Source organism: Myxocyprinus asiaticus, chromosome 31, assembly GCF_019703515.2.
Source record: "Myxocyprinus asiaticus isolate MX2 ecotype Aquarium Trade chromosome 31, UBuf_Myxa_2, whole genome shotgun sequence".
NCBI lineage: Eukaryota > Metazoa > Chordata > Actinopteri > Cypriniformes > Catostomidae > Myxocyprinus > Myxocyprinus asiaticus.
The window spans coordinates 8669719-8685120 of record NC_059374.1 but is presented as its reverse complement, the minus strand read 5'-3'; the positions used below and the strand labels follow the sequence as shown (position 1 = coordinate 8685120).

The window sequence follows — 15402 nt, the reverse complement described above, 5'->3', positions numbered from 1 at the left end:
GTAAGGACCCAGCTCTTTACATGTTTATTCATTATATTAATACCTGCCTCATCACCCAAAATACAAAGTCTGGGGCACAATAAGATCCAAGTGCCCAAGACCTCACAAATACAATTCCGAACCTTCGACAAAAACTCTTGAATCTTAGTTCAGGACCAAAAAACATGGGCTATGTCCCCATCCTCCAACTGGCATCGCCAGCAAGTGGGTGTGTCTTTAAGGCCAAGCCTATACAATCTGGAGGGAGTCCAATAAAAACGATGCAGAATCTTAAATTGAATGAGGCGCACCCTTGCATCTCTAGATGCAGACTTGACGTTTTTTTAAATCTTACCCCATTCTCCAACTTCCAGTACTAAATTCAAGTCTCTCTCCCATAACCTCTTAAGAGATGTTAAAACCTCATCCCCTTAACTCTGAATTAGCCAGGAACAGTACACTGAAGCCTCGTGACCCTTTCCAAAAGCAGCAAGCACCATCTCAAGAGTGTCTGCCGCTTTAGGGGGCTGCGTACTACACCCAAAGATGGTGCAAAGTAGATGGCGCAGCTGTAAGTACATGAAGAATTGAGATCTGGGAATCCCAAACCGCTGTATAATATTTTCAAAAGATCTCAACGGTCACCCAGCGTAGCAACTCCTTTCTCAATCCATTCTGTCCAGCAGAAAGGGGACTTGTTAATGCACAATTTAGGGTTTAACCAAATACTTGTGGCAACGTTCAGGTAAATGTCCGAATTGAACACATCAGAAACTTTTGTCCACACTAAATGCATGTGCGAGATAACGGGATGTGTCTTTACTTCTCTGGGCAGCTTGTTAGAAAAACTTTGCAATGGCAAGATAGGGGCAAGGCCCTTCTGTTCAATAAAAAGCCAGGGAGGGGCTCTCTCAGGCAGAAGCGACCAATGCACCAAATGTCTGAGACCAAAAGCATAATAGTAAAACAAAATCTTGGGGAGACCTAACCCACCTTTGTCAATTGGCCTGTGTAACTTGTTAAAATGCATCCGAGGATGTTTATAATTCCAGATAAAAGATTTAGTAATACTATCAAATTGTTTAAAATAAAAGAGGGGAACATTAGTGGGGAGAGACTGTAGTAGGTAGTTGCATTTTGGAATACAATTCATTTTTATAACATTAACCTTTCCAGTCATAGATAAATATAGTGAAGCCCACCTGTCCACATCACTCAAACTTTTTTTATTAAAGGGTCAAAATTAACTCAAAATTATATGATTAAATCATATAAATTTGCTGGGAATAAAATACCCAAATACTTAATGCCCTGTTTAGGCCACTGAAAGGCGCCCGGCTGAAAAGCCATTACCGGGCAGTATGCTGTCAGAGCCAAAGCTTCAAATTTAGACCAATTAACTCTGCATCCCGAGAACTTAGAAAAGGAATGAATAATTCTGTGGAGTCAAGGCATAGATCTAGTAGGGTCAGAGACAAATAATAAAATATCATCTGCGTAAAGCAAAAGCTTATGCGCCATACCTCCCGCCACCACCCCTGGAAAATCATCCTCCTTTCTTATTGCAGCTGCTAATGTTTCCAGGGCAAGACAGAACAATAATGGGGAAACAGGGCAACCCTGCTGAGTGCCCCTATTCAGAGTAAAATAATCTGAAATTAATCAATTTGTTTGTACCGCTGCTGCAGGGTGTCTATAAAGTAACTTAATCCATCCAATAAAAGTACTCCCGAACCCATTAATTTCCAAAATCTTAAAAAGATAATCCCATTTTACCATATCAAATGCCTTTTCGGCATCAAGTGAGATGGCAGCGACTGGAGTCTTATCATTCACTACTGACCACATGATATTGATGAAATGGCTAATGTTATCAGATGAGCTACGGCCCCGAATAAACCCCACCTGATCTATATGTATAAGAGATGTCATAACTTTACTTAACCGGTTAGCCAAAATGTTTGCCAAAATTTTTACATCTAGCTGGATCAGGGAAATTGGATGGTAACTTTTACACTCGCTTGGATCTTAGTCTTTTTTAAGGATCAGACTGATCCGGGCTTGTGTCATGGTTGGCGGAAGCTTTCCATTCTTTAATAAACTTCTAACAAAAGTGGAGCCAATTCTGTAGCATAAGATCTGAAAAATTCAGAAGCAAAACCATCTGACCCTGGAGACTTGCCAGTAGGCAGGGCCTTAATTACCTCGTCAATCTCCTCCAAGGTTATCTCAGAATCAAGAGAGTTTTTTTGCTCAGTCGTCAATTTAGGAAGTTCTAATGGTTCCACAAAGTATCTAATATCTTCATCAGTAGACGAAGACGTGGAACTATAAAAATCAAGATAGAATTCTTTAAAGGCATTATTAATATCAATGGCCGAGGTAAAAATTTCACCCCCAGCAGATTGGTAGAAATGGTAGAAAAAGATTCCCTCTGCTTTATATATCTAGCCAAAAGCTTCCCTGCTTTGTCCCCTGACTCAAAATATGACTGTCTTGCCCTTAATAACCAAAACTCCACTTTCCGTGACAAAATAGTATTATATCTGTATTTCAATCGTGTCAATTCTCTGAGGCCATCAGACGACATTCTGCGCTTCAGCTCTGCATTTTTAATATTCCCTTCCTACTCCGAGTTAGGACCTACTCAACTATATGATTTCTTTTTCTCCGTATGTGGCAACACCTCTAAACTCACCAGTGTATGATCTTTGACTAAGATGTTTCCAACTGAGCAATCCACAACAGATGAAATGAGGGACTTAGATATAAAAAAAAAATCTATTCTAAAATAAATCTTATGGACTGATGAAAAAAATTTAGAGTCCCTACCAGATGGGTTCAAAAGTCTCCAAATATCTGTAAGAGCAAGATTTTAAATTGTTGATGTTTACTTATCAATGTAATGACTCCCCTGCTCTTACTTGAGCCAGCACTAAAGAAAACATGTCCACCCCAAATCTTCCCAAATTTTTTAGCTTCCTGCAGGGAAAGATGCATTTCTTGAAGAAACACAGTATCATATATCTTACATTTAAGAAAAGTAATAACCTTCCTTCTTTTTATGGGGTGCCCCAACCCATTCACATTCCACATTGAGAGACACTCCATTCATATTAACATTTGACATTTTGACATATTAGAAAAAATAGATTGTGTGTCAAAAACAAAATTATAAAGACCACATTCCAACATTAGTGCAACAATCAAACCCCGAACTTCCCCCCGAACCAAACAAACAGAAAAACCTGAGCATTAACCCCGTGCACAACATCGCCAACTGGCATCCATCCCTCTAAACTCAAACAGTCCATGTACGCCTACGAGAGCCACCACGACAACTTTGCCGTCAGATTGCTCAAGTCCAGTGCTTCTATAAAAATTTTGTGAGACAGAATTACATAACAGAGGAAAATCTATAAAACAAACTCCAGCCAACAGGCAGAATAAACACAAAGAATGTTTTGATTCATCCACATACTTTCCCGAAGGTTTGTTCATCCCCAAAACAAGCTCCAGCCTCTAGCGGAACCAACACACACACACACACACACACACACACACACACACACACACAAACAAACACACACAAAAAAATAGTAATAGTAATAATAATAATAATTTATATATATATATATATATATATAAACGTTCAGCTTCCTCCGGCAGTCAAACGAATGTTCAGTGAGCCAGCTGTTTCATAAGTGCAGCAGATGATCTAATCCTTCCAATGTCCTGCAAAAAAATATTCCACAAAATAAACTCCATCCAATAGGAGGCAAAAGAACAAATAATTCATCCACAACTGTCCCTAAGGAGTGTTATTCCACAAAACAAACTCCAGCCATTAGGTGGAACATTCACTAAAAGAAACAAAAAAGGCACCCAGCTTCCTTGGACAATCAAGTGAATTTTCAGCAAGTCAAGTTCACTTGGAGGCAACGTAAAAATCACCAAAATAACTTACTCATTTCAATGACTTTATATATGACAATGCTTGTTGTGGGCATGTAAATACTTTGCGGCCATCCTTAGTATCTATTCTCAGTTTGGCCGGAAACATTAGTGCAAAAGCGACCTTCTGTTGATGTAAGAGTATCTTGCATTCCTTGATTCGATCACGTTTCTCTCTTGTCGAATTCGCAAAGTTTGGGAACAAGAAAATGCTATGGTTCTTCCAAGTATGCCTTCCTTTACTCCTCTCCTTGCGTAACACAAGATCTTTATTGGATGATCTCAGAAATTTGGTCTGACAATCTTGTAACCAACACAGAGAATTTCAACTCCATGGCCATAATCAATCGACATATTACCGCAAGATCCTCCAAGTCCGCCAGGACCTTCGTCAGCATTACAGACATGCTGGACAGTTGCCGCTGTATTTCTCCCACCGCACCATCCAAACTGAGTCCCTGGTCTGCGGTCTTGTCTGGGGTATCAGCTTGAGCACGTAAATGTCTTTTAATGTCTCCAGAGCCTGAGGATTTTGTGTTCTTTGACATATTGTCTTCATAGAACAGTTATAAAACAGGGTGTATTGAATCTCACCAGTTTATGACACAAAAAAAAATTGCGCAGAGCTTTCCATTCACACATCCGACCCTTGCATAGTGCCACGTGACTCCTAAATTGCATATTAATTCAAACAAAAATTACAAACATTGATTAACAAGATGTGCTGTTTTGCATATCTGAAAGACGCAATCCTTTGAAGACTACTAGCAGATCAGATCTGACCTTTTTTGGGGCATTCTATCAAGTTTTCACATGTTTTTATACACACAAACCTTTAGTAAATCAGGGCCTTAGAGTCCTTATTGAGCAGTTTCATTGAAAAACACAATTGAAAATCATGCCTTAACATTATTTGTCTTTAGGCCCCCAGAGAGCAAGCCAAAGGCACTCCATGCTGATACGAGCCAAACACACATAGGCTTATAATCCACCATAAAATTTACAGAAATCACAGTCCAAGATTAAATGTGCCGAACACACTTGCCACCCACAATGAAACGTGCCACACACACACAAAATCCTGCACTGATGCAATCAGGAACTTTGTTAAACTTTATCCACTCTTTCCTAATGGTGGGATGCTTCCACAAAGACTAAAGCAGAGACGCTGGTCTTTGCAGCCATGATATCTCACACCTTCCATATCTGTTTACACACAGTACAAAAATCGTCTCTCTCTCACAAGCAGCAGCAGTGGAATAGAACGGAACAAGATGCGTTTTTAGAAGGTAAACATATTCTGCTCTTAAAACGTGGTTACCGGAAACACATCAAAATAGTGTTAGTTCCTTTTGGTCTGCAGGAATAGTAGTACTCTCTCTTCAGCTTACCGACTGAGCGCCAGTGGGCAGGCCAAGGGTGTGTCAATTTAAAAGTAGGAATTGATATCTTGCAGTGGAGGCAGTCATGCACTTATGAGCCGCTGTGTGAATTCACAAAGTTGTGGAAGTAGAGAATGAAAAAAAAAAAAGAACTTGTGAACTTGGTAATTGGCCAGGGCTGTACAGTGTGACAGTTTTGCTTGCAATTGCAATAACAAATTATAACAAGCGAAAATACATTTTAATCCATTCACGTACGTGTGTGATACATTTTTGTGCTTGGAAAATCCACAAATGATGGTATTATCAGCGTTGCCTACTTTGTCCGATGCCTACTTTGCTAGCACGAAATCTCGAGCCCTCAAACTTTAGCACATGGTCATGGACATGTTTTTTTTTTTTTTTTTCAGGGTCGAGGTAATGTTTCCTCTGCGCTTCGCATTCAGTCGCACTCAAAAACCATCATTTTATGCGCTGCACGCAAAAAAACAAGAGCAGCAGAAACTGAGAGGCGATTAAATAAAAAGCAAGATATTCTGTTTGCCCACAAGTATCTAGATGCTTGACTTATAAAGAATGAGCTTAAAGATTGTGAGCTTTTCACTCAGAAACACTGAATTCAACATGTTTCTTAGAGAAACACTATGTGATGCATTCCTATAATAGGCTATTCATATTAGAGGCCGACCGATAAGGTTATTTTTTTAGTGGTCTATTCTTAAACCAGTACAATGAATGTCAATAAAAACATGTATTAAATTTTTTTGTATTTATTATATTGTTGTTTATTACAAAGCAGGAAATAAGAAAATGCATAGGCTGTTCTTTGGTGTGTTTGAGTTTTAAAAATTGATTTATTTTTTCTTAACATGAATATTAATAGTAATAAAAGTATATATCAGATAATATCAGAATGTGTAAGGAATTGATTATTGTGCACTCCCTTATGTTTTAGTCACTGTACTTCTAAAACACTAAACAGTCTCAGACAGCATGCCTATGGAATACCCACAGAACTTTCACAGCAATTATGCATAAAATGATGCAGCAGAAAATCCATTCTGATAGGCGGACTGCAATGCAACTGTTGGGCCTCATGTATTCAGATAGGAGACAAAGGCAGGCCTAACACAGTCGTAAAAACCTAACTCAAGCCCCCACATTCCAAGTCGTAAATTATACTGATAAAATTGCGCCAAAATCAAACAAAGGGAGTCCAAAACAGACTACAAATCCCATGAAGCCATGCTCACTAAAGGATCGAACTCTCAACTCCTATCGGATGAGGCACACAACAGAACGCACCTCAAACCATGACATCATCAGGAGTTGAAATACCTCTGAAATGCTTCCGGGATTTGCTTCCAGCAACTTTGTTTGCAGTGTGTAGACGCAGCTCATCGCTGCTCTCAGGTGCAACCTCGTGGCACAAGGAAGTAACGTCCGACTTGAAACTGTGGCCATACAATCTCCATCTTGCTGGACGAGTTGAGATTACTCTGTGTTCAACCGAACACTCTAACGGATCCGAAGGAGATCGCAGAGCAATCTGCATCTTCATCTGTTTGCCTGCAGAAGTGAAGAGATTAAAGATTTCTCTTGCATCTTCAATCAAGTCGACCTTTCTGAAGTTCTCCACCAGCCCGCTGAGAATCAACAGCCATGCCCGCCAACAGAGCGAGGAAACGGCCTCCCGTTATCACACGAGCCTCAAGGAACGGGGTCGGAGTTAAAGGACGGAGGGACAAACATTCTACCTGTGTCCTCATGCGATTCAAGTAAGAGGTTTACGTCTGGGCAGAGATAGAATATTATAGTGTGTTATTCTTGTGTTTCAAGGTTTTTATTTGCTTGTACAGTTTACGGACCACCATGTCCGCTCATTATTAATACTCAGGGTATTAATTATCACGAATTTGTTTTGCTGTATTGTGGTCCAACCAAACTGGACTGTTGTGCATTTTCGCCATCACGGGTGAAACCGGCAAACTGAGTTATCCATTATAGAGTCAAAGAACGCGGGACTTTTACGAGCCGTCCACCGAGTCTCTGAGTGATAAACTAATAGCTGCTTTCTCTCCCACGATCACGAAATCGGCTTTAGGGCCGTCAGTTAATTCTCTCTCTCACGTACTAACCACACACACACACACACACACACCTTATGTGTTATAGGATTATTTTGATTTCCATATCTAATCATATCACTGTTTAGTTTGTAGTTGGAAGTTTATTGACTGCATTGTATTAATTATTAATTGATATTACTGTATAAAATAAACTTTGTTTATATTACAAAGAAGTGTTTTGGTTTGTTTTGCGTACGCCTGTGTCATGCTGACGGGATATCAGTGCTCGGATTCAAGCCTTCATTCATTGTTTTTTTTCCCGAAAATCGATATTCTTCGGATGTCGATTTTCCTAAGAAAACAATCTAATATTGAGACTATTTTACTATCTGGTTATTAGTCCCTGATTCCAGGGTGGTGCCCCGTCAATGTTAATCCTTATTAATATTCTATTGATTTTTGATAATTGATAATTATCTTTGATTGTTGAATTTGAATGATCAATAAGCTAGTGTTAATTTTAATTAATGTTTCATCAATGTTAACAGTTAACGATTATCTTTGATAATTGTTGATTTAAAGGATTAAAAAAAGCTAACATTGATTCTCATCAATGTTCTATTGATTTTAATAATTAATAATTATCTTTGATAATTATTAATTATTGCTAATAACCAAACTTGCTCCTAAACATAGCACACTACATTTACTGGAGCCCCATATGAGGTTTTAATGAGTTAGATTCAATTAATTAATTTAAATATTAATTAATAACTAAAGAAATAATTATTATTTCTGATAGTAACACTGATCTAAACAACCAGTAAAGCCCTACACAACTCTTGTGAGACAGGGGTGTACAGGTTTTTATCAGTTCATCAGGTAACAAATTTTGTTTAGAAAGTTACCTGGCTGCTACCATGAGCACCTGAGAAAGAACAAGTGGATTTTTTTTAATTTTTTTTTTTTAAGATTTGACAAAGCTTGCAAATTTAATGGCATTGAGTCTTAAAAAAAAATAATAAAAAAATAAAAAAAAAATCAAAGAGTACTGTTTGAAGCAGATTATGCGATAAAGTGATTATCTGAATGAGCTACCACTTTGTTGCATGTCTTACCACAGCAATTAATAAAAACAAGAAATAAATAATAATGCGAACATTTGAAAGTTGTTTAGAGCTAAAAAATGTCTAACCACAATCCAACATAAATTTTTGCTAGGGCCTCTTAATGTCTAGAAACAGCCCTGCCAATGACCATTACATTGATTCAGAATTGATTAAGCTAATTTCTAATATTTCAAAATACTACAGCACTAGCTACCACTTGTTTGTCTGACAATACAGAGAGAACATTGAGATTTTGTTGCTAAAGTAAAGAAAACATTGTAATAAAAAATGTATATGTGACCGGCCTTCGTTTAGCTCTGCGTTGTGTGGATAAATGAACAAGACCGGGCAACAGGAATTACTCAGGCCAGATTTTATTCTGCATGAATAAAGAAACAAATTTATCAAAATAAGCTCGAATCTGTGGCCTTCTCTCACAACTGGAACACCAGCCTCTCTTCAGTCGCGCTTACCGCGAACTGAACACATTTTACACTTTTCATGTTTCTCATGTAAATCAAAATCAATTGTGTTCAACATATTTCATTAAAAAATAGAAAAATAAAACTAAATAAAATAAAGCATTTTACATAAATTCAAAACAATATTATCAGAAGCATGAAAGAGAACATACCTGCATGAATAAAGAAACAAATTTATCAAAATAAGCTCGAATCTGTGGCCTTCTCTCACAACTGGAACACCAGCCTGTCCGTGAAAAGCATTATTTTAGCCACAGAGCTTGCACACTCATGCTTAATGAACTCTCTCCAAAAATACATGCTCCATATCATTCACACAAACTTCATACATGTTTAAATAAGATTAAAGTGAATTTAAGAACAAAATTACATGTTTTATTACAATAAACAAAACTCATATCAAACTTTTTAGACGGAGCTTCAGCACAACTAACCTCTCTTCAGTCGCGCTTACCGCGAACTGAAGGAGAACAACCGGAACCGGAACATAATTCTTAAAGGAGCCACGCGCCATTTTTAACAATACTGAAAAAGTACCATATAACCATAGAAACATGACATCTCAAATACAAGAAATCAATATTAAAAGAATAAATTAAATGAAATATTAAAAGAATTTCCAGAATACAAAATAATTATATAAATATAACAAATGATAATAACAAAAAGAGAGATTTTGTGTGAAATTAATAAATAAATATAACACCTGTTACATATACACAAAGCTGACTTTCTGTAGCTTGGTATTAATTAAAAAATTCCAAAACATAGACTTGCTATCCCCATATAAGGACATACATTTTTAGGCAAACTATTTGCTGTTCTAAGAAATTGCTTTGTTTGGTTATCAAGTGCTACTAGTAACAAATCATAAAGAGAAAATAGAAAATGAACACAGCAATCTCGTCTGGGTCTCAGGCGGTTAGACATAAATACAATCCCCTTGAAGCAGATCTAGACAAGTGGTGCTGGGGAGGAGAAGGGTTTCAGAGAAAAAAACTTGTAGTGCACTGCAGTGAAACATAACAACTGAGCAATTTTAATGTTAGCCAAAGAGAGTATGCAAGTTGATTGGCTAACAGATAACACGTAAAAAGACGTATCAGTTTGCACCATAGCTGATTGGTTTAACATATTAGAACCTATCAGTTTGAGCCATGTAGTGTGCTATTAGCTAACTGTTACATTTCAAAGGACCTATCAGCTTGCACATGTAGCGTTTCAAGAACTTCTTAAACTGAATTAAACTGTCAACATGCTTATAGCTAGCTACCTGAATAATAGAGCTGTTCAGCTTGTAGTCCAAAAACCCGGAATTCGTCATGGGTTCCCTCTGGATTTTCCTATGGCTTTTTGTAATGGGGTTTTTGAACTAATGAGTAAAATAAGGTCTGTAGTAAACATTACTTAATACGTGTACATTTTGTTCTACAACATAAATTACACACTTTCATATTTCAAATGTGAATTTTGAAGCTGAATTGGATTACATACTTTTAAAAAAAACACACGGCGACTGTGTGTAATTTATGTTGAAGAGCAAAACATCCACGTTTCGTGAAGTAATGTTTCCCACAGATCTTATTTAACTCATAAGTTAAAAATTCCCATTATAAAACCCATAGGAAAATCCAGAGGGAACCCATGGCGAATTAGACTTCCAGGTTCGCCTACAAATTGATGTCACAGCTGATCAGCTCTATAACACATCTGGTTAAAAAGTACAACATTTGAAGGTAACCCTATTGCTCCATTTGTACTGAGATTTGTTACAACAACAGTAATGCAAAAACACTCTGTATATATCATATGCTTGCTATTGGACTGGCCAAGCATTTTGTATTTGAGCACTTGCACTAAGTATGTTTCTGGCCATAGGCAAGGGGTGTTATAGCAGGCATTGATGTAAATTGTCTATTTTCAGTTTTCTCTTTCAGGTTAACTACTGTTATGTTGGAGCAGCATTTTGAAAAGAATAATGCTGATTAAGTTAGTTTGTATTGAGATTTTGTTACTGCCATAGTAACGCAATTACATACAACGAGACTGCGCACTTACAATGCATTGACCAAGCATTTATGTCTACGTTTGTGTACTTGTGTACAGTATGTTTCTGGCCTACCATAGATAAAAACAACCTCAATTTTAGTAAATGGTTCTGTAGATGACAATTACTGCATTTATGTGGTTACACAATTCAATGGATATTCATGTGGTTGTTCAAGGGTAAACAGCCATAAAATGTCTCACAAAATCTTTGTGAATATTAAGGTTTGGGTCCTGATTCACCAAGATCACAATAAAGGGTACTAATTTGCTCCTGCAATCGATCAAATTGCATGCACTTTGTGGTTGCATTGCAGGTTTATTGCAGATTTACTAAGAATAATTGCACAAATAAACACACATGCAGTTATGTTGCACACACCCTCCAAAAAGAGAGTATTATATTTTATGCAATGTGATGTACGGATAATTAATTTATTATAACATTAATTTACACTTACTGAGCACTTTATTAGGAACACCTGTACACCTACTTATTAATGCGATTATCTAATCAGCCAATCGTGTGGCAGCAGTGCAATGCATAAAATCATTCAGATATGGGTCAGGAGCTTCAGTTAATGTTCACATCAACCATCAGAATGGGGAAAAAATTTGATTGTAACGGTATAAGGATGGGCAAGGAGGAGGCGGTAACCTGCTGAACGGTAAACAAAGTTTATTAAGAAACTCAACATAAAACAAACACAGAAACACATGCAATGCGGCCGTGTGCGTCTCTCTCTCTCGAACTGGCACCTCTGGCTCCCCATTATCTTGCTCTCCCGCTGATCAGCTTATTCAGCACTGGCCATGCATCATCACGGCCCGGCCACGCCCTCCTCCTCGTCACACCCTTCATACGGTGGAGCCAGTGGAGTGGGACGTGATCTGAACAGAGGGTGTAGGCTCGCCCCAGCAGGTAGTAGCGGAGGGTGAGGACAACCCACTTGATGAGCCACACCACTCCATCTCTCCCTCAAACAGACACACGACCATGCCCACTTCACCACAGTGATCTCAGTGATTTCAACCATGGCATGATTGTTGTTGCCAGATGGACTGGTCTGCGTATTTCTGTAACTGCTGATCTCCTCAGATTTTCACGCACAACAGTCTCTAGAGTTTACTCAGAGTGGTGGCAAAAAACATCCAGTCAGCGGCAGATCTGCGGCCTTGTTTGATGAGAGAGGTCAACAGAGAGTGGCCAGACTGCATCAGTTATGAATTTGTGTTCTAAAATAAATAAATGAATAACAATTTTTTCATGAGTAGTGTAGGGTACAACGGGGCTAAAGGCCCTTCGGGGTAAAAGTCTCCTTTGATATTCTTTTCTTCCAAAACACTAAATAGCAACAAAAACTTCCACAACACTTTCCTAATCACATGTTTGTCACTATGCATGCACAGCAACATTTTCCTGATACATGAGATCTTTGAATGTGGTGTCTAAATGTTGATTTTTGAGGCAATTTAATCTAAATTTGTAATATTTTTTTAAATGTTGCAAATTAATGTAGCTAATGAAAATCCCTGAAATGTGCACATTTATTTTGAGACAAAATACTTATTTATCATTTTCAGTTTTGTTAAAGGTCATTAAATCAAAAGTTTTTTAATAGCTTTCCAATAAGTGAAAGGATATTATTTGTGGTAAAAAAGCCCCCCTGTTGCAGGGGCTAAAGGCCCCTATAAAACACATAGTTTTTTTAAGTCATGGGAATAGATTTGGTCTGTAAAATGTTCAAAGTGGGCTCAACTTGACTGATCTAATCACAATAGACATTAATTTGTTTATAGAATATTTGATGTTATAAAATGCCAAATTAACAGGAAATCGTGCACCCTTTTCTGAAGTGGTTATTTTGAGTAAGCATCACCTTAATTTGTTACTCAAAAAAGCATATTTCCTCCCCCGGAGATTGTCACCTTGTCATGGTGGAGAGGCTTGTGTGGTCCTGAGATCCTGAGAGCAATGCCGCCTGGAGCTATGCTCCTGGTAGGGCCACCCATGGCGGTAAGGTAGATTGGGAGGTCCCTGACAAAGAGCAATCCAACCAAGACCTCAACGGTGGAACAGAGACCTTCTACACCTGCTCAAATCCACCATACCTGCAAACCCATTCTTGGGTACAAGTCCAGAAAACACCAGGACTGGTTTGATGAGATCGACACAGAGATTGAACAACTCATCTTCAAGAAAAGGAAAACCTTTCATGCCTGGCAAAATGATGTAACCTGCAAGGCCAAAAGGGTGGCTCACTCCAGAGCCAAGGTGGATGTCCAGAGACGGGTGAGGGAGCTAAAGAACTCTTGGTGGACAGAAAAGGCTCAGGAAATACAGAGACTGGCAGACTTGGGTGACACCAGAGGCTTTTTCAGTGCCACCAAGGCCGTCTATGGTCCAAGCTACCGCAGCCTAAACCCCCTGCACTCAAAGGACAGGCAGGAGCTGCTGAAGGACAGCGAGTCCATTAACACCCGATGGAAGGAGCACTTCCAAGAGGAGCACTCCTCAAACGTGACAGCACAACTGAAACAGACAATACCAGCCACATCCCCCAGAGTCCCATCAGAGAAGACATGGAGGAACCTCCAACTATAACAGAGGCCGCCAGTCCAGATGGGATCCCAGCTGAGATCTTAAAGGAAGGTGGATCAGAGCTCCTGTATCACATCCATGCCCTACTCCTCAAGGTCTGGGAAAAAGAAGACCTTCCCTCAGAGCTCAGGGATGCTCTAATAGTGACCATATTCAAGAAGGGGGACAAGGCTGAATGTGGAAATTAACAGGGGCATCTCGCTTCTGTCAAAAACGGGCAAAGTCCTTGCTCATATCCTCGAAAACCAACTGCAACCACTGTCTGAGGAAGTGCTCCCATTCAGAGGTACAGCAGACATGATATTCACAGCACACCAACTACAGGAAAAATGCAGTGAACAAAGGCAGCCTTTGTACATGGCCTTCATAGACCTGACAAAGGATTTTGACACGGTAGACCGCCAGGCTCTGTGGAGCATACTATCAAGGTACGGCTGCCATGACAAGTACATCAGAATACTGAGGCTTCTACATGATGTCATGTCAGTCACTGAGCCTTTCACTGTGGAAACAGGGGTCAAAAAGGGATGCATCATTGCACCTATCCTGTTTGCCATCTTCATTGCTGCCATACTCCACCTCATTGGCTAAGAGCTGCCACAGGGGATCCCAATCCTGTACAGAACTGACAGCAGACTCTTCAATCTTAAGGTTCAAGGCCTAGAGCAAAGTCAGCAACACCACCATCACGGTGCTTCAGTACATGGATGACAATGTCATTGCAGCACACTCCGCAGAAGACCTCCAGGGCATCCTGAATGCCTTTGCCAAGGCATACAGAGCCCTGGGTCTAGCCTTAAACATCAAGAAGACCCAGGTCCTACATCAGCCTTCACCCAAACAGCCATCTACCCCAGCCCACCATAAAAGTGGACAACACCACTCTTGAAAACGTGGACAACTTCCCCTACCTCGGCAGCCTTCTTTCCTCAAAAGCTAACATCAACTCTGAGGTCAACCATCGCCTGAGCTGTGCCAGTGGAGCCTACGCCAGACTCAAAGGCCCAAACAAAACTCCTGGTCTACAGAGCCGTTGTCCTCCCCACCATGCTGTATGGAGCCGAGCCATGGACCACCTACAGCAGGCACCTGAGAGCCCTGGAACAACACCACCAAAGATCCTTACGAAAGATTCTGAGGATCAGCTGGGAGGACAGATGCACCAACATCAGCATTTTGGAGGAAGCCAACATAACCAGCATCACCACCACAATAATGCAGTACCAACTCCGATGGACAGGCCATGTCATCCGCATGCCCAACACACGTCTCCCCAAACAGATCCTGTACTCCCAGCTGAAGGAAGCGACAGTTTCGCAAGGAGAAAGGAAAAAAAGGCTCAACCACCACCAACCATTACCACTCTCCCCTGCCCACACTGCACCAAAATATGTGGTTCACGGATCGGCCGTCTGAAGACCCACAAGTAGATGACCCAACGGAGAGGACAGTCATACTCGCCTCGAGTGACCGCCGATGATGATGATGATGTACCCTAATATTGTATTCTCTGTTCTCAAAGTCTATTTTGCCACAATGACAACATAATGCACAGTGTGAATCAGATTAATACCTGCCTTTTACTCATATTAATTTGCTCTCACAGATACTGTTTCTAGAATGACTTTCTTTGCATGATAAATCACTTTGCGGGTGCAACTGAATCTATTTGCATCGACACCCCCCTTTGTTTTGTGCATGTTGGAAGCACTCCTCTAAATTGAATATTCATTTAGAGAAACACGCAAAAATTGCCAAGACATGCTATTTTGCGTATCT

At 39.6% G+C, this 15402-nt stretch overlaps 1 protein-coding gene across 1 annotated transcript in view; it reads right to left on the bottom strand.

Moving 5' to 3' along the window:
* The window catches only part of LOC127422212 (uncharacterized), a 48257-nt gene extending 38794 nt beyond the window's left edge, over positions 1-9463 (bottom strand). Inside the window, exon 1 of the mRNA XM_051665550.1 lies at positions 9128-9463. The gene's annotated coding sequence lies outside the window, so the exon portion shown is untranslated. The remainder of the gene's footprint in view (positions 1-9127) is intronic.
* Positions 9464-15402: the final 5939 nt, after the last annotated feature.